Here is a 23271-nt window from a genome sequence, read left to right on the forward strand (position 1 = left end):
TAAACATGTTTCTGCAAGTTTTGTCAACCCCATGTAAGTTATGGGGCAGTAACAGAACACTTTTCAAAACGTGTTTTTCAGCCCGAAATAAACGCGTTTTTTCAGACAACTGAATCCCCATGTAACAGCAAGGCTCAGAAGAGCCCACACACTCAGCTCTTAACCCCAGTGTGCAGAAAGGGTAAAAACGTGTTTTTCAGCAGAAATAAACATGTTTCTGCAAGTTTGGTCAACCCCATGTAAGTTATGGGGCAGTAACAGAACACTTTTCAAAACGTGTTTTTCAGCCCGAAATAAACGCGTTTTTTCAGACAACTGAATCCCCATGTAACAGCAAGGCTCAGAAGAGCCCACACACTCAGCTCTTAACCCCAGTGTGCAGAAAGAGTCAAAACGTGTTTTTCAGCAGAAATAGACATGTTTCTGCAAGTTTGGTCAACCCCATGTAAGTTATGGGGCAGTAACAGCACACTTTTCAAAACGTGTTTTTCAGCCCGAAATAAACGCGTTTTTTCAGACAACTGAATCCCCATGTAACAGCAAGGCTCAGAAGAGCCCACACACTCAGCTCTTAACCCCAGTGTGCAGAAAGGGTCAAAACGTGTTTTTCAGCAGAAATAAACATGTTTCTGCAAGTTTTGTCAACCCCATGTAAGTTATGGGGCAGTAACAGAACACTTTTCAAAACGTGTTTTTCAGCCCGAAATAAACGCGTTTTTTCAGACAACTGAATCCCCATGTAACAGCAAGGCTCAGAAGAGCCCACACACTCAGCTCTTAACCCCAGTGTGCAGAAAGGGTAAAAACGTGTTTTTCAGCAGAAATAAACATGTTTCTGCAAGTTTGGTCAACCCCATGTAAGTTATGGGGCAGTAACAGAACACTTTTCAAAACGTGTTTTTCAGCCCGAAATAAACGCGTTTTTTCAGACAACTGAATCCCCATGTAACAGCAAGGCTCAGAAGAGCCCACACACTCAGCTCTTAACCCCAGTGTGCAGAAAGGGTCAAAACGTGATTTTCAGCAGAAATAAACATGTTTCTGCAAGTTTGGTCAACCCCATGTAAGTTATGGGGCAGTAACAGAACACTTTTCAAAACGTGTTTTTCAGCCCGAAATAAACGCGTTTTTTCAGACAACTGAATCCCCATGTAACAGCAAGGCTCAGAAGAGCCCACACACTCAGCTCTTAACCCCAGTGTGCAGAAAGGGTAAAAACGTGTTTTTCAGCAGAAATAAAGATGTTTCTGCAAGTTTGGTCAACCCCATGTAAGTTATGGGGCAGAAACAGAACACTTTTCAAAACGTGTTTTTCAGCCCGAAATAAACGCGTTTTTTCAGACAACTGAATCCCCATGTAACAGCAAGGCTCAGAAGAGCCCACACACTCAGCTCTTAACCCCAGTGTGCAGAAAGGGTCAAAACGTGTTTTTCAGCAGAAATAAACATGTTTCTGCAAGTTTGGTCAACCCCATGTAAGTTATGGGGCAGTAACAGAACACTTTTCAAAACGTGTTTTTCAGCCCGAAATAAACGCGTTTTTTCAGACAACTGAATCCCCATGTATCAGCAAGGCTCAGAGGAGCCCACACACTCAGATCTTAACCCCAGTGTTCAGAAAGGGTCAAAACGTGTTTTTCAGCAGAAATAAACATGTTTCTGCAAGTTTGGTCAACCCCATGTAAGTTATGGGACAGTAACAGAACACTTTTCAAAACGTGTTTTTCAGCCCGAAATAAACGCGTTTTTTCAGACAACTGAATCCCCATGCAACAGCAAGGCTCAGAAGAGCCCACACACTCAGCTCTTAACCCCAGTGTGCAGAAAGAGTCAAAACGTGTTTTTCAGCAGAAATAAACATGTTTCTGCAAGTTTGGTCAACCCCATGTAAGTTAATGGGCAGTAACAGAACACTTTTCAAAACGTGTTTTTCAGCCCGAAATAAACGCGTTTTTTCAGACAACTGAATCCCCATGCAACAGCAAGGCTCAGAAGAGCCCACACACTCAGCTCTTAACCCCAGTGTGCAGAAAGAGTCAAAACGTGTTTTTCAGCAGAAATAGACATGTTTCTGCAAGTTTGGTCAACCCCATGTAAGTTATGGGGCAGTAACAGCACACTTTTCAAAACGTGTTTTTCAGCCCGAAATAAACGCGTTTTTTCAGACAACTGAATCCCCATGTAACAGCAAGGCTCAGAAGAGCCCACACACTCAGCTCTTAACCCCAGTGTGCAGAAAGAGTCAAAACGTGTTTTTCAGCAGAAATAAACATGTTTCTGCAAGTTTGGTCAACCCCATGTAAGTTAATGGGCAGTAACAGAACACTTTTCAAAACGTGTTTTTCAGCCCGAAATAAACGCGTTTTTTCAGACAACTGAATCCCCATGCAACAGCAAGGCTCAGAAGAGCCCACACACTCAGCTCTTAACCCCAGTGTGCAGAAAGAGTCAAAACGTGTTTTTCAGCAGAAATAGACATGTTTCTGCAAGTTTGGTCAACCCCATGTAAGTTATGGGGCAGTAACAGCACACTTTTCAAAACGTGTTTTTCAGCCCGAAATAAACGCGTTTTTTCAGACAACTGAATCCCCATGTAACAGCAAGGCTCAGAAGAGCCCACACACTCAGCTCTTAACCCCAGTGTGCAGAAAGAGTCAAAACGTGTTTTTCAGCAGAAATAGACATGTTTCTGCAAGTTTGGTCAACCCCATGTAAGTTATGGGGCAGTAACAGCACACTTTTCAAAACGTGTTTTTCAGCCCGAAATAAACGCGTTTTTTCAGACAACTGAATCCCCATGTAACAGCAAGGCTCAGAAGAGCCCACACACTCAGCTCTTAACCCCAGTGTGCAGAAAGGGTAAAAACGTGTTTTTCAGCAGAAATAAACATGTTTCTGCAAGTTTTGTCAACCCCATGTAAGTTATGGGGCAGTAACAGAACACTTTTCAAAACGTGTTTTTCAGCCCGAAATAAACGCGTTTTTTCAGACAACTGAATCCCCATGTAACAGCAAGGCTCAGAGGAGCCCACACACTCAGCTCTTAACCCCAGTGTGCAGAAAGAGTCAAAACGTGTTTTTCAGCAGAAATAAACATGTTTCTGCAAGTTTGGTCAACCCCATGTAAGTTATGGGACAGTAACAGAACACTTTTCAAAACGTGTTTTTCAGCCCGAAATAAACGCGTTTTTTCAGACAACTGAATCCCCATGCAACAGCAAGGCTCAGAAGAGCCCACACACTCAGCTCTAAACCCCAGTGTGCAGAAAGAGTCAAAACGTGTTTTTCAGCAGAAATAAACATGTTTCTGCAAGTTTGGTCAACCCCATGTAAGTTATGGGACAGTAACAGAACACTTTTCAAAACGTGTTTTTCAGCCCGAAATAAACGCGTTTTTTCAGACAACTGAATCCCCATGTAACAGCAAGGCTCAGAGGAGCCCACACACTCAGCTCTTAACCCCAGTTTGCAGAAAGGGTCAAAACGTGTTTTTCAGCAGAAATAAACATGTTTCTGCAAGTTTGGTCAACCCCATGTAAGTTATGGGACAGTAACAGAACACTTTTCAAAACGTGTTTTTCAGCCCGAAATAAACGCGTTTTTTCAGACAACTGAATCCCCATGTAACAGCAAGGCTCAGAGGAGCCCACACACTCAGCTCTTAACCCCAGTGTGCAGAAAGGGTCAAAACGTGTTTTTCAGCAGAAATAAACATGTTTCTGCAAGTTTGGTCAACCCCATGTAAGTTATGGGGCAGTAACAGAACACTTTTCAAAACGTGTTTTTCAGCCTGAAATAAACGCGTTTTTTCAGACAACTGAATCCCCATGCAACAGCAAGGCTCAGAAGAGCCCACACACTCAGCTCTTAACCCCAGTGTGCAGAAAGAGTCAAAACGTGTTTTTCAGCAGAAATAGACATGTTTCTGCAAGTTTGGTCAACCCCATGTAAGTTATGGGGCAGTAACAGCACACTTTTCAAAACGTGTTTTTCAGCCCGAAATAAACGCGTTTTTTCAGACAACTGAATCCCCATGTAACAGCAAGGCTCAGAAGAGCCCACACACTCAGCTCTTAACCCCAGTGTGCAGAAAGGGTAAAAACGTGTTTTTCAGCAGAAATAAACATGTTTCTGCAAGTTTGGTCAACCCCATGTAAGTTATGGGGCAGTAACAGAACACTTTTCAAAACGTGTTTTTCAGCCCGAAATAAACGCGTTTTTTCAGACAACTGAATCCCCATGTAACAGCAAGGCTCAGAAGAGCCCACACACTCAGCTCTTAACCCCAGTGTGCAGAAAGGGTCAAAACGTGATTTTCAGCAGAAATAAACATGTTTCTGCAAGTTTGGTCAACCCCATGTAAGTTATGGGGCAGTAACAGAACACTTTTCAAAACGTGTTTTTCAGCCCGAAATAAACGCGTTTTTTCAGACAACTGAATCCCCATGTAACAGCAAGGCTCAGAAGAGCCCACACACTCAGCTCTTAACCCCAGTGTGCAGAAAGGGTAAAAACGTGTTTTTCAGCAGAAATAAAGATGTTTCTGCAAGTTTGGTCAACCCCATGTAAGTTATGGGGCAGAAACAGAACACTTTTCAAAACGTGTTTTTCAGCCCGAAATAAACGCGTTTTTTCAGACAACTGAATCCCCATGTAACAGCAAGGCTCAGAAGAGCCCACACACTCAGCTCTTAACCCCAGTGTGCAGAAAGGGTCAAAACGTGTTTTTCAGCAGAAATAAACATGTTTCTGCAAGTTTGGTCAACCCCATGTAAGTTATGGGGCAGTAACAGAACACTTTTCAAAACGTGTTTTTCAGCCCGAAATAAACGCGTTTTTTCAGACAACTGAATCCCCATGTAACAGCAAGGCTCAGAGGAGCCCACACACTCAGCTCTTAACCCCAGTGTGCAGAAAGGGTCACAACGTGTTTTTCAGCAGAAATAAACGTTTCTGCAAGTTTGGTCAGCCCCATGTAAGTTATGGGACAGTAACAGAACACTTTTCAAAACGTGTTTTTCAGCCCGAAATAAACGCGTTTTTTCAGACAACTGAATCCCCATGTAACAGCAAGGCTCAGAGGAGCCCACACACTCAGCTCTTAACCCCAGTGTGCAGAAAGGGTCACAACGTGTTTTTCAGCAGAAATAAACATGTTTCTGCAAGTTTGGTCAACCCCATGTAAGTTATGGGACAGTAACAGAACACTTTTCAAAACGTGTTTTTCAGCCCGAAATAAACGCGTTTTTTCAGACAACTGAATCCCCATGTAACAGCAAGGCTCAGAGGAGCCCACACACTCAGCTCTTAACCCCAGTGTGCAGAAAGGGTCAAAACGTGTTTTTCAGCAGAAATAAACATGTTTCTGCAAGTTTGGTCAACCCCATGTAAGTTATGGGACAGTAACAGAACACTTTTCAAAACGTGTTTTTCAGCCCGAAATAAACGCGTTTTTTCAGACAACTGAATCCCCATGTAACAGCAAGGCTCAGAGGAGCCCACACACTCAGCTCTTAACCCCAGTGTGCAGAAAGGGTCAAAACGTGTTTTTCAGCAGAAATAAACATGTTTCTGCAAGTTTGGTCAACCCCATGTAAGTTATGGGGCAGTAACAGAACACTTTTCAAAACGTGTTTTTCAGCCCGAAATAAACGCGTTTTTTCAGACAACTGAATCCCCATGCAACAGCAAGGCTCAGAAGAGCCCACACACTCAGCTCTTAACCCCAGTGTGCAGAAAGAGTCAAAACGTGTTTTTCAGCAGAAATAGACATGTTTCTGCAAGTTTGGTCAACCCCATGTAAGTTATGGGGCAGTAACAGAACACTTTTCAAAACGTGTTTTTCAGCCCGAAATAAACGCGTTTTTTCAGACAACTGAATCCCCATGCAACAGCAAGGCTCAGAAGAGCCCACACACTCAGCTCTTAACCCCAGTGTGCAGAAAGAGTCAAAACGTGTTTTTCAGCAGAAATAAACATGTTTCTGCAAGTTTGGTCAACCCCATGTAAGTTATGGGACAGTAACAGAACACTTTTCAAAACGTGTTTTTCAGCCCGAAATAAACGCGTTTTTTCAGACAACTGAATCCCCATGTAACAGCAAGGCTCAGAGGAGCCCACACACTCAGCTCTTAACCCCAGTGTGCAGAAAGGGTCACAACGTGTTTTTCAGCAGAAATAAACATGTTTCTGCAAGTTTGGTCAACCCCATGTAAGTTATGGGACAGTAACAGAACACTTTTCAAAACGTGTTTTTCAGCCCGAAATAAACGCGTTTTTTCAGACAACTGAATCCCCATGTAACAGCAAGGCTCAGAGGAGCCCACACACTCAGCTCTTAACCCCAGTGTGCAGAAAGGGTCAAAACGTGTTTTTCAGCAGAAATAAACATGTTTCTGCAAGTTTGGTCAACCCCATGTAAGTTATGGGACAGTAACAGAACACTTTTCAAAACGTGTTTTTCAGCCCGAAATAAACGCGTTTTTTCAGACAACTGAATCCCCATGTAACAGCAAGGCTCAGAGGAGCCCACACACTCAGCTCTTAACCCCAGTGTGCAGAAAGGGTCAAAACGTGTTTTTCAGCAGAAATAAACATGTTTCTGCAAGTTTGGTCAACCCCATGTAAGTTATGGGGCAGTAACAGAACACTTTTCAAAACGTGTTTTTCAGCCCGAAATAAACGCGTTTTTTCAGACAACTGAATCCCCATGCAACAGCAAGGCTCAGAAGAGCCCACACACTCAGCTCTTAACCCCAGTGTGCAGAAAGAGTCAAAACGTGTTTTTCAGCAGAAATAGACATGTTTCTGCAAGTTTGGTCAACCCCATGTAAGTTATGGGGCAGTAACAGAACACTTTTCAAAACGTGTTTTTCAGCCCGAAATAAACGCGTTTTTTCAGACAACTGAATCCCCATGCAACAGCAAGGCTCAGAAGAGCCCACACACTCAGCTCTTAACCCCAGTGTGCAGAAAGAGTCAAAACGTGTTTTTCAGCAGAAATAAACATGTTTCTGCAAGTTTGGTCAACCCCATGTAAGTTATGGGACAGTAACAGAACACTTTTCAAAACGTGTTTTTCAGCCCGAAATAAACGCGTTTTTTCAGACAACTGAATCCCCATGTAACAGCAAGGCTCAGAGGAGCCCACACACTCAGCTCTTAACCCCAGTGTGCAGAAAGGGTCAAAACGTGTTTTTCAGCAGAAATAAACATGTTTCTGCAAGTTTGGTCAACCCCATGTAAGTTATGGGACAGTAACAGAACACTTTTCAAAACGTGTTTTTCAGCCCGAAATAAACGCGTTTTTTCAGACAACTGAATCCCCATGTAACAGCAAGGCTCAGAGGAGCCCACACACTCAGCTCTTAACCCCAGTGTGCAGAAAGGGTCAAAACGTGTTTTTCAGCAGAAATAAACATGTTTCTGCAAGTTTGGTCAACCCCATGTAAGTTATGGGGCAGTAACAGAACACTTTTCAAAACGTGTTTTTCAGCCCGAAATAAACGCGTTTTTTCAGACAACTGAATCCCCATGCAACAGCAAGGCTCAGAAGAGCCCACACACTCAGCTCTTAACCCCAGTGTGCAGAAAGAGTCAAAACGTGTTTTTCAGCAGAAATAGACATGTTTCTGCAAGTTTGGTCAACCCCATGTAAGTTATGGGGCAGTAAGAGCACACTTTTCAAAACGTGTTTTTCAGCCCGAAATAAACGCGTTTTTTCAGACAACTGAATCCCCATGTAACAGCAAGGCTCAGAAGAGCCCACACACTCAGCTCTTAACCCCAGTGTGCAGAAAGGGTAAAAACGTGTTTTTCAGCAGAAATAAACATGTTTCTGCAAGTTTGGTCAACCCCATGTAAGTTATGGGGCAGTAACAGAACACTTTTCAAAACGTGTTTTTCAGCCCGAAATAAACGCGTTTTTTCAGACAACTGAATCCCCATCTAACAGCAAGGCTCAGAAGAGCCCACACACTCAGCTCTTAACCCCAGTGTGCAGAAAGGGTCAAAACGTGTTTTTCAGCAGAAATAAACATGTTTCTGCAAGTTTGGTCAACCCCATGTAAGTTATGGGGCAGTAACAGAACACTTTTCAAAACGTGTTTTTCAGCCCGAAATAAACGCGTTTTTTCAGACAACTGAATCCCCATGTAACAGCAAGGCTCAGAAGAGCCCACACACTCAGCTCTTAACCCCAGTGTGCAGAAAGGGTAAAAACGTGTTTTTCAGCAGAAATAAACATGTTTCTGCAAGTTTGGTCAACCCCATGTAAGTTATGGGGCAGTAACAGAACACTTTTCAAAACGTGTTTTTCAGCCCGAAATAAACGCGTTTTTTCAGACAACTGAATCCCCATGTAACAGCAAGGCTCAGAAGAGCCCACACACTCAGCTCTTAACCCCAGTGTGCAGAAAGGGTCAAAACGTGTTTTTCAGCAGAAATAAACATGTTTCTGCAAGTTTGGTCAACCCCATGTAAGTTATGGGACAGTAACAGAACACTTTTCAAAACGTGTTTTTCAGCCCGAAATAAACGCGTTTTTTCAGACAACTGAATCCCCATGTAACAGCAAGGCTCAGAGGAGCCCACACACTCAGCTCTTAACCCCAGTGTGCAGAAAGGGTCACAACGTGTTTTTCAGCAGAAATAAACATGTTTCTGCAAGTTTGGTCAACCCCATGTAAGTTATGGGACAGTAACAGAACACTTTTCAAAACGTGTTTTTGAGCCCGAAATAAACGCGTTTTTTCAGACAACTGAATCCCCATGTAACAGCAAGGCTCAGAGGAGCCCACACACTCAGCTCTTAACCCCAGTGTGCAGAAAGGGTCAAAACGTGTTTTTCAGCAGAAATAAACATGTTTCTGCAAGTTTGGTCAACCCCATGTAAGTTATGGGACAGTAACAGAACACTTTTCAAAACGTGTTTTTCAGCCCGAAATAAACGCGTTTTTTCAGACAACTGAATCCCCATGTAACAGCAAGGCTCAGAGGAGCCCACACACTCAGCTCTTAACCCCAGTGTGCAGAAAGGGTCAAAACGTGTTTTTCAGCAGAAATAAACATGTTTCTGCAAGTTTGGTCAACCCCATGTAAGTTATGGGGCAGTAACAGAACACTTTTCAAAACGTGTTTTTCAGCCCGAAATAAACGCGTTTTTTCAGACAACTGAATCCCCATGCAACAGCAAGGCTCAGAAGAGCCCACACACTCAGCTCTTAACCCCAGTGTGCAGAAAGAGTCAAAACGTGTTTTTCAGCAGAAATAAACATGTTTCTGCAAGTTTGGTCAACCCCATGTAAGTTATGGGACAGTAACAGAACACTTTTCAAAACGTGTTTTTCAGCCCGAAATAAACGCGTTTTTTCAGACAACTGAATCCCCATGTAACAGCAAGGCTCAGAGGAGCCCACACACTCAGCTCTTAACCCCAGTGTGCAGAAAGGGTCAAAACGTGTTTTTCAGCAGAAATAAACATGTTTCTGCAAGTTTGGTCAACCCCATGTAAGTTATGGGACAGTAACAGAACACTTTTCAAAACGTGTTTTTCAGCCCGAAATAAACGCGTTTTTTCAGACAACTGAATCCCCATGTAACAGCAAGGCTCAGAGGAGCCCACACACTCAGCTCTTAACCCCAGTGTGCAGAAAGGGTCAAAACGTGTTTTTCAGCAGAAATAAACATGTTTCTGCAAGTTTGGTCAACCCCATGTAAGTTATGGGGCAGTAACAGAACACTTTTCAAAACGTGTTTTTCAGCCCGAAATAAACGCGTTTTTTCAGACAACTGAATCCCCATGCAACAGCAAGGCTCAGAAGAGCCCACACACTCAGCTCTTAACCCCAGTGTGCAGAAAGAGTCAAAACGTGTTTTTCAGCAGAAATAGACATGTTTCTGCAAGTTTGGTCAACCCCATGTAAGTTATGGGGCAGTAACAGCACACTTTTCAAAACGTGTTTTTCAGCCCGAAATAAACGCGTTTTTTCAGACAACTGAATCCCCATGTAACAGCAAGGCTCAGAAGAGCCCACACACTCAGCTCTTAACCCCAGTGTGCAGAAAGGGTAAAAACGTGTTTTTCAGCAGAAATAAACATGTTTCTGCAAGTTTGGTCAACCCCATGTAAGTTATGGGGCAGTAACAGAACACTTTTCAAAACGTGTTTTTCAGCCCGAAATAAACGCGTTTTTTCAGACAACTGAATCCCCATGTAACAGCAAGGCTCAGAAGAGCCCACACACTCAGCTCTTAACCCCAGTGTGCAGAAAGGGTCAAAACGTGTTTTTCAGCAGAAATAAACATGTTTCTGCAAGTTTGGTCAACCCCATGTAAGTTATGGGACAGTAACAGAACACTTTTCAAAACGTGTTTTTCAGCCCGAAATAAACGCGTTTTTTCAGACAACTGAATCCCCATGTAACAGCAAGGCTCAGAGGAGCCCACACACTCAGCTCTTAACCCCAGTGTGCAGAAAGGGTCACAACGTGTTTTTCAGCAGAAATAAACATGTTTCTGCAAGTTTGGTCAACCCCATGTAAGTTATGGGACAGTAACAGAACACTTTTCAAAACGTGTTTTTCAGCCCGAAATAAACGCGTTTTTTCAGACAACTGAATCCCCATGTAACAGCAAGGCTCAGAGGAGCCCACACACTCAGCTCTTAACCCCAGTGTGCAGAAAGGGTCAAAACGTGTTTTTCAGCAGAAATAAACATGTTTCTGCAAGTTTGGTCAACCCCATGTAAGTTATGGGACAGTAACAGAACACTTTTCAAAACGTGTTTTTCAGCCCGAAATAAACGCGTTTTTTCAGACAACTGAATCCCCATGTAACAGCAAGGCTCAGAGGAGCCCACACACTCAGCTCTTAACCCCAGTGTGCAGAAAGGGTCAAAACGTGTTTTTCAGCAGAAATGAACATGTTTCTGCAAGTTTGGTCAACCCCATGTAAGTTATGGGGCAGTAACAGAACACTTTTCAAAACGTGTTTTTCAGCCCGAAATAAACGCGTTTTTTCAGACAACTGAATCCCCATGTAACAGCAAGGCTCAGAGGAGCCCACACACTCAGATCTTAACCCCAGTGTTCAGAAAGGGTCAAAACGTGTTTTTCAGCAGAAATAAACATGTTTCTGCAAGTTTGGTCAACCCCATGTAAGTTATGGGACAGTAACAGAACACTTTTCAAAACGTGTTTTTCAGCCCGAAATAAACGCGTTTTTTCAGACAACTGAATCCCCATGCAACAGCAAGGCTCAGAAGAGCCCACACACTCAGCTCTTAACCCCAGTGTGCAGAAAGAGTCAAAACGTGTTTTTCAGCAGAAATAAACATGTTTCTGCAAGTTTGGTCAACCCCATGTAAGTTAATGGGCAGTAACAGAACACTTTTCAAAACGTGTTTTTCAGCCCGAAATAAACGCGTTTTTTCAGACAACTGAATCCCCATGCAACAGCAAGGCTCAGAAGAGCCCACACACTCAGCTCTTAACCCCAGTGTGCAGAAAGAGTCAAAACGTGTTTTTCAGCAGAAATAGACATGTTTCTGCAAGTTTGGTCAACCCCATGTAAGTTATGGGGCAGTAACAGCACACTTTTCAAAACGTGTTTTTCAGCCCGAAATAAACGCGTTTTTTCAGACAACTGAATCCCCATGTAACAGCAAGGCTCAGAAGAGCCCACACACTCAGCTCTTAACCCCAGTGTGCAGAAAGAGTCAAAACGTGTTTTTCAGCAGAAATAGACATGTTTCTGCAAGTTTGGTCAACCCCATGTAAGTTATGGGGCAGTAACAGCACACTTTTCAAAACGTGTTTTTCAGCCCGAAATAAACGCGTTTTTTCAGACAACTGAATCCCCATGTAACAGCAAGGCTCAGAAGAGCCCACACACTCAGCTCTTAACCCCAGTGTGCAGAAAGGGTAAAAACGTGTTTTTCAGCAGAAATAAAGATGTTTCTGCAAGTTTGGTCAACCCCATGTAAGTTATGGGGCAGTAACAGAACACTTTTCAAAACGTGTTTTTCAGCCCGAAATAAACGTGTTTTTTCAGACAACTGAATCCCCATGTAACAGCAAGGCTCAGTAGAGCCCACACACTCAGCTCTTAACCCCAGTGTGCAGAAAGGGTCAAAACGTGTTTTTCAGCAGAAATAAACATGTTTCTGCAAGTTTGGTCAACCCCATGTAAGTTATGGGGCAGTAACAGAACACTTTTCAAAACGTGTTTTTCAGCCCGAAATAAACGCGTTTTTTCAGACAACTGAATCCCCATGTAACAGCAAGGCTCAGAGGAGCCCACACACTCAGCTCTTAACCCCAGTGTGCAGAAAGGGTCACAACGTGTTTTTCAGCAGAAATAAACATGTTTCTGCAAGTTTGGTCAACCCCATGTAAGTTATGGGACAGTAACAGAACACTTTTCAAAACGTGTTTTTCAGCCCGAAATAAACGCGTTTTTTCAGACAACTGAATCCCCATGTAACAGCAAGGCTCAGAGGAGCCCACACACTCAGCTCTTAACCCCAGTGTGCAGAAAGGGTCAAAACGTGTTTTTCAGCAGAAATAAACATGTTTCTGCAAGTTTGGTCAACCCCATGTAAGTTATGGGGCAGTAACAGAACACTTTTCAAAACGTGTTTTTCAGCCCGAAATAAACGCGTTTTTTCAGACAACTGAATCCCCATGTAACAGCAAGGCTCAGAGGAGCCCACACACTCAGCTCTTAACCCCAGTGTGCAGAAAGGGTCAAAACGTGTTTTTCAGCAGAAATAAACATGTTTCTGCAAGTTTGGTCAACCCCATGTAAGTTATGGGGCAGTAACAGAACACTTTTCAAAACGTGTTTTTCAGCCCGAAATAAACGCGTTTTTTCAGACAACTGAATCCCCATGTAACAGCAAGGCTCAGAGAAGCCCACACACTCAGCTCTTAACCCCAGTGTGCAGAAAGGGTCAAAACGTGTTTTTCAGCAGAAATAAACATGTTTCTGCAAGTTTGGTGAACCCCATGTAAGTTATGGGGCAGTAACAGAACACTTTTCAAAACGTGTTTTTCAGCCCGAAATAAACGCGTTTTTTCAGACAACTGAATCCCCATGTAACAGCAAGGCTCAGAGGAGCCCACACACTCAGATCTTAACCCCAGTGTGCAGAAAGGGTCAAAACGTGTTTTTCAGCAGAAATAAACATGTTTCTGCAAGTTTGGTCAACCCCATGTAAGTTATGGGACAGTAACAGAACACTTTTCAAAACGTGTTTTTCAGCCCGAAATAAACGCGTTTTTTCAGACAGCTGAATCCCCATGCAACAGCAAGGCTCAGAAGAGCCCACACACTCAGCTCTTAACCCCAGTGTGCAGAAAGAGTCAAAACGTGTTTTTCAGCAGAAATAAACATGTTTCTGCAACTTTGGTCAACCCCATGTAAGTTATGGGGCAGTAACAGAACACTTTTCAAAACGTGTTTTTCAGCCCGAAATAAACACGTTTTTTCAGACAACTGAATCCCCATGCAACAGCAAGGCTCAGAAGAGCCCACACACTCAGCTCTTAACCCCAGTGTGCAGAAAGAGTCAAAACGTGTTTTTCAGCAGAAATAGACATGTTTCTGCAAGTTTGGTCAACCCCATGTAAGTTATGGGGCAGTAACAGCACACTTTTCAAAACGTGTTTTTCAGCCCGAAATAAACGCGTTTTTTCAGACAACTGAATCCTCATGTAACAGCAAGGCTCAGAAGAGCCCACACACTCAGCTCTTAACCCCAGTGTGCAGAAAGGGTAAAAACGTGTTTTTCAGCAGAAATAAACATGTTTCTGCAAGTTTGGTCAACCCCATGTAAGTTATGGGGCAGTAACAGCACACTTTTCAAAACGTGTTTTTCAGCCCGAAATAAACGCGTTTTTTCAGACAACTGAATCCCCATGTAACAGCAAGGCTCAGAGGAGCCCACACACTCAGCTCTTAACCCCAGTGTGCAGAAAGGGTCACAACGTGTTTTTCAGCAGAAATAAACATGTTTCTGCAAGTTTGGTCAACCCCATGTAAGTTATGGGACAGTAACAGAACACTTTTCAAAACGTGTTTTTCAGCCCGAAATAAACGCGTTTTTTCAGACAACTGAATCCCCATGTAACAGCAAGGCTCAGAGGAGCCCACACACTCAGCTCTTAACCCCAGTGTGCAGAAAGGGTCAAAACGTGTTTTTCAGCAGAAATAAACATGTTTCTGCAAGTTTGGTCAACCCCATGTAAGTTATGGGACAGTAACAGAACACTTTTCAAAACGTGTTTTTCAGCCCGAAATAAACGCGTTTTTTCAGACAACTGAATCCCCATGTAACAGCAAGGCTCAGAGGAGCCCACACACTCAGCTCTTAACCCCAGTGTGCAGAAAGGGTCAAAACGTGTTTTTCAGCAGAAATAAACATGTTTCTGCAAGTTTGGTCAACCCCATGTAAGTTATGGGGCAGTAACAGAACACTTTTCAAAACGTGTTTTTCAGCCCGAAATAAACGCGTTTTTTCAGACAACTGAATCCCCATGCAACAGCAAGGCTCAGAAGAGCCCACACACTCAGCTCTTAACCCCAGTGTGCAGAAAGGGTCAAAACGTGTTTTTCAGCAGAAATAAACATGTTTCTGCAAGTTTGGTCAACCCCATGTAAGTTATGGGACAGTAACAGAACACTTTTCAAAACGTGTTTTTCAGCCCGAAATAAACGCGTTTTTTCAGACAACTGAATCCCCATGCAACAGCAAGGCTCAGAAGAGCCCACACACTCAGCTCTTAACCCCAGTGTGCAGAAAGAGTCAAAACGTGTTTTTCAGCAGAAATAAACATGTTTCTGCAAGTTTGGTCAACCCCATGTAAGTTAATGGGCAGTAACAGAACACTTTTCAAAACGTGTTTTTCAGCCCGAAATAAACGCGTTTTTTCAGACAACTGAATCCCCATGCAACAGCAAGGCTCAGAAGAGCCCACACACTCAGCTCTTAACCCCAGTGTGCAGAAAGAGTCAAAACGTGTTTTTCAGCAGAAATAGACATGTTTCTGCAAGTTTGGTCAACCCCATGTAAGTTATGGGGCAGTAACAGCACACTTTTCAAAACGTGTTTTTCAGCCCGAAATAAACGCGTTTTTTCAGACAACTGAATCCCCATGTAACAGCAAGGCTCAGAGGAGCCCACACACTCAGCTCTTAACCCCAGTGTGCAGAAAGGGTCAAAACGTGTTTTTCAGCAGAAATAAACATGTTTCTGCAAGTTTTGTCAACCCCATGTAAGTTATGGGGCAGTAACAGAACACTTTTCAAAACGTGTTTTTCAGCCCGAAATAAACGCGTTTTTTCAGACAACTGAATCCCCATGTAACAGCAAGGCTCAGAAGAGCCCACACACTCAGCTCTTAACCCCAGTGTGCAGAAAGGGTAAAAACGTGTTTTTCAGCAGAAATAAAGATGTTTCTGCAAGTTTGGTCAACCCCATGTAAGTTATGGGGCAGTAACAGAACACTTTTCAAAACGTGTTTTTCATCCCGAAATAAACGCGTTTTTTCAGACAACTGAATCCCCATGTAACAGCAAGGCTCAGAAGAGCCCACACACTCAGCTCTTAACCCCAGTGTGCAGAAAGGGTCAAAACGTGTTTTTCAGCAGAAATAAACATGTTTCTGCAAGTTTGGTCAACCCCATGTAAGTTATGGGGCAGTAACAGAACACTTTTCAAAACGTGTTTTTCAGCCCGAAATAAACGCGTTTTTTCAGACAACTGAATCCCCATGTAACAGCAAGGCTCAGAGGAGCCCACACACTCAGCTCTTAACCCCAGTGTGCAGAAAGGGTCACAACGTGTTTTTCAGCAGAAATAAACATGTTTCTGCAAGTTTGGTCAACCCCATGTAAGTTATGGGACAGTAACAGAACACTTTTCAAAACGTGTTTTTCAGCCCGAAATAAACGCGTTTTTTCAGACAACTGAATCCCCATGTAACAGCAAGGCTCAGAGGAGCCCACACACTCAGCTCTTAACCCCAGTGTGCAGAAAGGGTCAAAACGTGTTTTTCAGCAGAAATAAACATGTTTCTGCAAGTTTGGTCAACCCCATGTAAGTTATGGGGCAGTAACAGCACACTTTTCAAAACGTGTTTTTCAGCCCGAAATAAACGCGTTTTTTCAGACAACTGAATCCCCATGTAACAGCAAGGCTCAGAGGAGCCCACACACTCAGCTCTTAACCCCAGTGTGCAGAAAGGGTCACAACGTGTTTTTCAGCAGAAATAAACATGTTTCTGCAAGTTTGGTCAACCCCATGTAAGTTATGGGACAGTAACAGAACACTTTTCAAAACGTGTTTTTCAGCCCGAAATAAACGCGTTTTTTCAGACAACTGAATCCCCATGTAACAGCAAGGCTCAGAGGAGCCCACACACTCAGCTCTTAACCCCAGTGTGCAGAAAGGGTCAAAACGTGTTTTTCAGCAGAAATAAACATGTTTCTGCAAGTTTGGTCAACCCCATGTAAGTTATGGGGCAGTAACAGAACACTTTTCAAAACGTGTTTTTCAGCCCGAAATAAACGCGTTTTTTCAGACAACTGAATCCCCATGCAACAGCAAGGCTCAGAAGAGCCCACACACTCAGCTCTTAACCCCAGTGTGCAGAAAGGGTCAAAACGTGTTTTTCAGCAGAAATAAACATGTTTCTGCAAGTTTGGTCAACCCCATGTAAGTTATGGGACAGTAACAGAACACTTTTCAAAACGTGTTTTTCAGCCCGAAATAAACGCGTTTTTTCAGACAACTGAATCCCCATGCAACAGCAAGGCTCAGAAGAGCCCACACACTCAGCTCTTAACCCCAGTGTGCAGAAAGAGTCAAAACGTGTTTTTCAGCAGAAATAAACATGTTTCTGCAAGTTTGGTCAACCCCATGTAAGTTAATGGGCAGTAACAGAACACTTTTCAAAACGTGTTTTTCAGCCCGAAATAAACGCGTTTTTTCAGACAACTGAATCCCCATGCAACAGCAAGGCTCAGAAGAGCCCACACACTCAGCTCTTAACCCCAGTGTGCAGAAAGAGTCAAAACGTGTTTTTCAGCAGAAATAGACATGTTTCTGCAAGTTTGGTCAACCCCATGTAAGTTATGGGGCAGTAACAGCACACTTTTCAAAACGTGTTTTTCAGCCCGAAATAAACGCGTTTTTTCAGACAACTGAATCCCCATGTAACAGCAAGGCTCAGAGGAGCCCACACACTCAGCTCTTAACCCCAGTGTGCAGAAAGGGTCACAACGTGTTTTTCAGCAGAAATAAACATGTTTCTGCAAGTTTGGTCAACCCCATGTAAGTTATGGGACAGTAACAGAACACTTTTCAAAACGTGTTTTTCAGCCCGAAATAAACGCGTTTTTTCAGACAACTGAATCCCCATGTAACAGCAAGGCTCAGAGGAGCCCACACACTCAGCTCTTAACCCCAGTGTGCAGAAAGGGTCAAAACGTGTTTTTCAGCAGAAATAAACATGTTTCTGCAAGTTTGGTCAACCCCATGTAAGTTATGGGGCAGTAACAGAACACTTTTCAAAACGTGTTTTTCAGCCCGAAATAAACGCGTTTTTTCAGACAACTGAATCCCCATGCAACAGCAAGGCTCAGAAGAGCCCACACACTCAGCTCTTAACCCCAGTGTGCAGAAAGGGTCAAAACGTGTTTTTCAGCAGAAATAAACATGTTTCTGCAAGTTTGGTCAACCCCATGTAAGTTATGGGACAGTAACAGAACACTTTTCAAAACGTGTTTTTCAGCCCGAAATAAACGCGTTTTTTCAGACAACTGAATCCCCATGCAACAGCAAGGCTCAGAAGAGCCCACACACTCAGCTCTTAACCCCAGTGTGCAGAAAGAGTCAAAACGTGTTTTTCAGCAGAAATAAACATGTTTCTGCAAGTTTGGTCAACCCCATGTAAGTTAATGGGCAGTAACAGAACACTTTTCAAAACGTGTTTTTCAGCCCGAAATAAACGCGTTTTTTCAGACAACTGAATCCCCATGCAACAGCAAGGCTCAGAAGAGCCCACACACTCAGCTCTTAACCCCAGTGTGCAGAAAGAGTCAAAACGTGTTTTTCAGCAGAAATAGACATGTTTCTGCAAGTTTGGTCAACCCCATGTAAGTTATGGGGCAGTAACAGCACACTTTTCAAAACGTGTTTTTCAGCCCGAAATAAACGCGTTTTTTCAGACAACTGAATCCCAATGTAACAGCAAGGCTCAGAGGAGCCCACACACTCAGCTCTTAACCCCAGTGTGCAGAAAGGGTAAAAACGTGTTTTTCAGCAGAAATAAACATGTTTCTGCAAGTTTTGTCAACCCCATGTAAGTTATGGGGCAGTAACAGAACACTTTTCAAAACGTGTTTTTCAGCCCGAAATAAACGCGTTTTTTCAGACAACTGAATCCCCATGCAACAGCAAGGCTCAGAAGAGCCCACACACTCAGCTCTTAACCCCAGTGTGCAGAAAGAGTCAAAACGTGTTTTTCAGCAGAAATAAACATGTTTCTGCAAGTTTGGTCAACCCCATGTAAGTTATGGGGCAGTAACAGAACACTTTTCAAAACGTGTTTTTCAGCCCGAAATAAACGCGTTTTTTCAGACAACTGAATCCCCATGTAACAGCAAGGCTCAGAGGAGCCCACACACTCAGCTCTTAACCCCAGTGTGCAGAAAGGGTCAAAACGTGTTTTTCAGCAGAAATAAACATGTTTCTGCAAGTTTGGTCAACCCCATGTAAGTTATGGGACAGTAACAGAACACTTTTCAAAACGTGTTTTTCAGCCCGAAATAAACGCGTTTTTTCAGACAACTGAATCCCCATGTAACAGCAAGGCTCAGAGGAGCCCACACACTCAGCTCTTAACCCCAGTGTGCAGAAAGGGTCAAAACGTGTTTTTCAGCAGAAATAAACATGTTTCTGCAAGTTTGGTCAACCCCATGTAAGTTATGGGGCAGTAACAGAACACTTTTCAAAACGTGTTTTTCAGCCCGAAATAAACGCGTTTTTTCAGACAACTGAATCCCCATGCAACAGCAAGGCTCAGAAGAGCCCACACACTCAGCTCTTAACCCCAGTGTGCAGAAAGAGTCAAAACGTGTTTTTCAGCAGAAATAGACATGTTTCTGCAAGTTTGGTCAACCCCATGTAAGTTATGGGGCAGTAACAGCACACTTTTCAAAACGTGTTTTTCAGCCCGAAATAAACGCGTTTTTTCAGACAACTGAATCCCCATGTAACAGCAAGGCTCAGAAGAGCCCACACACTCAGCTCTTAACCCCAGTGTGCAGAAAGAGTCAAAACGTGTTTTTCAGCAGAAATAGACATGTTTCTGCAAGTTTGGTCAACCCCATGTAAGTTATGGGGCAGTAACAGCACACTTTTCAAAACGTGTTTTTCAGCCCGAAATAAACGCGTTTTTTCAGACAACTGAATTCCCATGTAACAGCAAGGCTCAGAAGAGCCCACACACTCAGCTCTTAACCCCAGTGTGCAGAAAGGGTAAAAACGTGTTTTTCAGCAGAAATAAACATGTTTCTGCAAGTTTTGTCAACCCCATGTAAGTTATGGGGCAGTAACAGAACACTTTTCAAAACGTGTTTTTCAGCCCGAAATAAACGCGTTTTTTCAGACAACTGAATCCCCATGTAACAGCAAGGCTCAGAAGAGCCCACACACTCAGCTCTTAACCCCAGTGTGCAGAAAGGGTAAAAACGTGTTTTTCAGCAGAAATAAAGATGTTTCTGCAAGTTTGGTCAACCCCATGTAAGTTATGGGGCAGTAACAGAACACTTTTCAAAACGTGTTTTTCATCTCGAAATAAACGCGTTTTTTCAGACAACTGAATCCCCATGTAACAGCAAGGCTCAGAAGAGCCCACACACTCAGCTCTTAACCCCAGTGTGCAGAAAGGGTCAAAACGTGTTTTTCAGCAGAAATAAACATGTTTCTGCAAGTTTGGTCAACCCCATGTAAGTTATGGGGCAGTAACAGAACACTTTTCAAAACGTGTTTTTCAGCCCGAAATAAACGCGTTTTTTCAGACAACTGAATCCCCATGTAACAGCAAGGCTCAGAGGAGCCCACACACTCAGCTCTTAACCCCAGTGTGCAGAAAGGGTCACAACGTGTTTTTCAGCAGAAATAAACATGTTTCTGCAAGTTTGGTCAACCCCATGTAAGTTATGGGACAGTAACAGAACACTTTTCAAAACGTGTTTTTCAGCCCGAAATAAACGCGTTTTTTCAGACAACTGAATCCCCATGTAACAGCAAGGCTCAGAGGAGCCCACACACTCAGCTCTTAACCCCAGTGTGCAGAAAGGGTCAAAACGTGTTTTTCAGCAGAAATAAACATGTTTCTGCAAGTTTGGTCAACCCCATGTAAGTTATGGGGCAGTAACAGAACACTTTTCAAAACGTGTTTTTCAGCCCGAAATAAACGCGTTTTTTCAGACAACTGAATCCCCATGTAACAGCAAGGCTCAGAGGAGCCCACACACTCAGCTCTTAACCCCAGTGTGCAGAAAGGGTCAAAACGTGTTTTTCAGCAGAAATAAACATGTTTCTGCAAGTTTGGTCAACCCCATGTAAGTTATGGGACAGTAACAGAACACTTTTCAAAACGTGTTTTTCAGCCCGAAATAAACGCGTTTTTTCAGACAACTGAATCCCCATGTAACAGCAAGGCTCAGAGAAGCCCACACACTCAGCTCTTAACCCCAGTGTGCAGAAAGGGTCAAAACGTGTTTTTCAGCAGAAATAAACATGTTTCTGCAAGTTTGGTCAACCCCATGTAAGTTATGGGGCAGTAACAGAACACTTTTCAAAACGTGTTTTTCAGCCCGAAATAAACGCGTTTTTTCAGACAACTGAATCCCCATGTAACAGCAAGGCTCAGAGGAGCCCACACACTCAGATCTTAACCCCAGTGTGCAGAAAGGGTCAAAACGTGTTTTTCAGCAGAAATAAACATGTTTCTGCAAGTTTGGTCAACCCCATGTAAGTTATGGGACAGTAACAGAACACTTTTCAAAACGTGTTTTTCAGCCCGAAATAAACGCGTTTTTTCAGACAGCTGAATCCCCATGCAACAGCAAGGCTCAGAAGAGCCCACACACTCAGCTCTTAACCCCAGTGTGCAGAAAGAGTCAAAACGTGTTTTTCAGCAGAAATAAACATGTTTCTGCAACTTTGGTCAACCCCATGTAAGTTATGGGGCAGTAACAGAACACTTTTCAAAACGTGTTTTTCAGCCCGAAATAAACGCGTTTTTTCAGACAACTGAATCCCCATGCAACAGCAAGGCTCAGAAGAGCCCACACACTCAGCTCTTAACCCCAGTGTGCAGAAAGAGTCAAAACGTGTTTTTCAGCAGAAATAAACATGTTTCTGCAAGTTTGGTCAACCCCATGTAAGTTATGGGGCAGTAACAGCACACTTTTCAAAACGTGTTTTTCAGCCCAAAATAAACGCGTTTTTTCAGACAACTGAATCCCCATGTAACAGCAAGGCTCAGAGGAGCCCACACACTCAGCTCTTAACCCCAGTGTGCAGAAAGGGTCACAACGTGTTTTTCAGCAGAAATAAACATGTTTCTGCAAGTTTGGTCAACCCCATGTAAGTTATGGGACAGTAACAGAACACTTTTCAAAACGTGTTTTTCAGCCCGAAATAAACGCGTTTTTTCAGACAACTGAATCCCCATGTAACAGCAAGGCTCAGAAGAGCCCACACACTCAGCTCTTAACCCCAGTGTGCAGAAAGGGTCAAAACGTGTTTTTCAGCAGAAATAAACATGTTTCTGCAAGTTTGGTCAACCCCATGTAAGTTATGGGGCAGTAACAGAACACTTTTCAAAACGTGTTTTTCAGCCCGAAATAAACGCGTTTTTTCAGACAACTGAATCCCCATGCAACAGCAAGGCTCAGAAGAGCCCACACACTCAGCTCTTAACCCCAGTGTGCAGAAAGAGTCAAAACGTGTTTTTCAGCAGAAATAGACATGTTTCTGCAAGTTTGGTCAACCCCATGTAAGTTATGGGGCAGTAACAGCACACTTTTCAAAACGTGTTTTTCAGCCCGAAATAAACGCGTTTTTTCAGACAACTGAATCCTCATGTAACAGCAAGGCTCAGAAGAGCCCACACACTCAGCTCTTAACCCCAGTGTGCAGAAAGGGTAAAAACGTGTTTTTCAGCAGAAATAAACATGTTTCTGCAAGTTTGGTCAACCCCATGTAAGTTATGGGGCAGTAACAGCACACTTTTCAAAACGTGTTTTTCAGCCCGAAATAAACGCGTTTTTTCAGACAACTGAATCCCCATGTAACAGCAAGGCTCAGAGGAGCCCACACACTCAGCTCTTAACCCCAGTGTGCAGAAAGGGTCACAACGTGTTTTTCAGCAGAAATAAACATGTTTCTGCAAGTTTGGTCAACCCCATGTAAGTTATGGGACAGTAACAGAACACTTTTCAAAACGTGTTTTTCAGCCCGAAATAAACGCGTTTTTTCAGACAACTGAATCCCCATGTAACAGCAAGGCTCAGAGGAGCCCACACACTCAGATCTTAACCCCAGTGTTCAGAAAGGGTCAAAACGTGTTTTTCAGCAGAAATAAACATGTTTCTGCAAGTTTGGTCAACCCCATGTAAGTTATGGGACAGTAACAGAACACTTTTCAAAACGTGTTTTTCAGCCCGAAATAAACGCGTTTTTTCAGACAACTGAATCCCCATGCAACAGCAAGGCTCAGAAGAGCCCACACACTCAGCTCTTAACCCCAGTGTGCAGAAAGAGTCAAAACGTGTTTTTCAGCAGAAATAAACATGTTTCTGCAAGTTTGGTCAACCCCATGTAAGTTAATGGGCAGTAACAGAACACTTTTCAAAACGTGTTTTTCAGCCCGAAATAAACGCGTTTTTTCAGACAACTGAATCCCCATGCAACAGCAAGGCTCAGAAGAGCCCACACACTCAGCTCTTAACCCCAGTGTGCAGAAAGAGTCAAAACGTGTTTTTCAGCAGAAATAGACATGTTTCTGCAAGTTTGGTCAACCCCATGTAAGTTATGGGGCAGTAACAGCACACTTTTCAAAACGTGTTTTTCAGCCCGAAATAAACGCGTTTTTTCAGACAACTGAATCCCCATGTAACAGCAAGGCTCAGAAGAGCCCACACACTCAGCTCTTAACCCCAGTGTGCAGAAAGAGTCAAAACGTGTTTTTCAGC

The sequence above is a fragment of the Lepisosteus platostomus genome, chromosome 13 (assembly GCF_059453375.1).
Source record: "Lepisosteus platostomus isolate fLepPlt1 chromosome 13, fLepPlt1.hap1, whole genome shotgun sequence".
Lineage (NCBI taxonomy): Eukaryota > Metazoa > Chordata > Actinopteri > Semionotiformes > Lepisosteidae > Lepisosteus > Lepisosteus platostomus.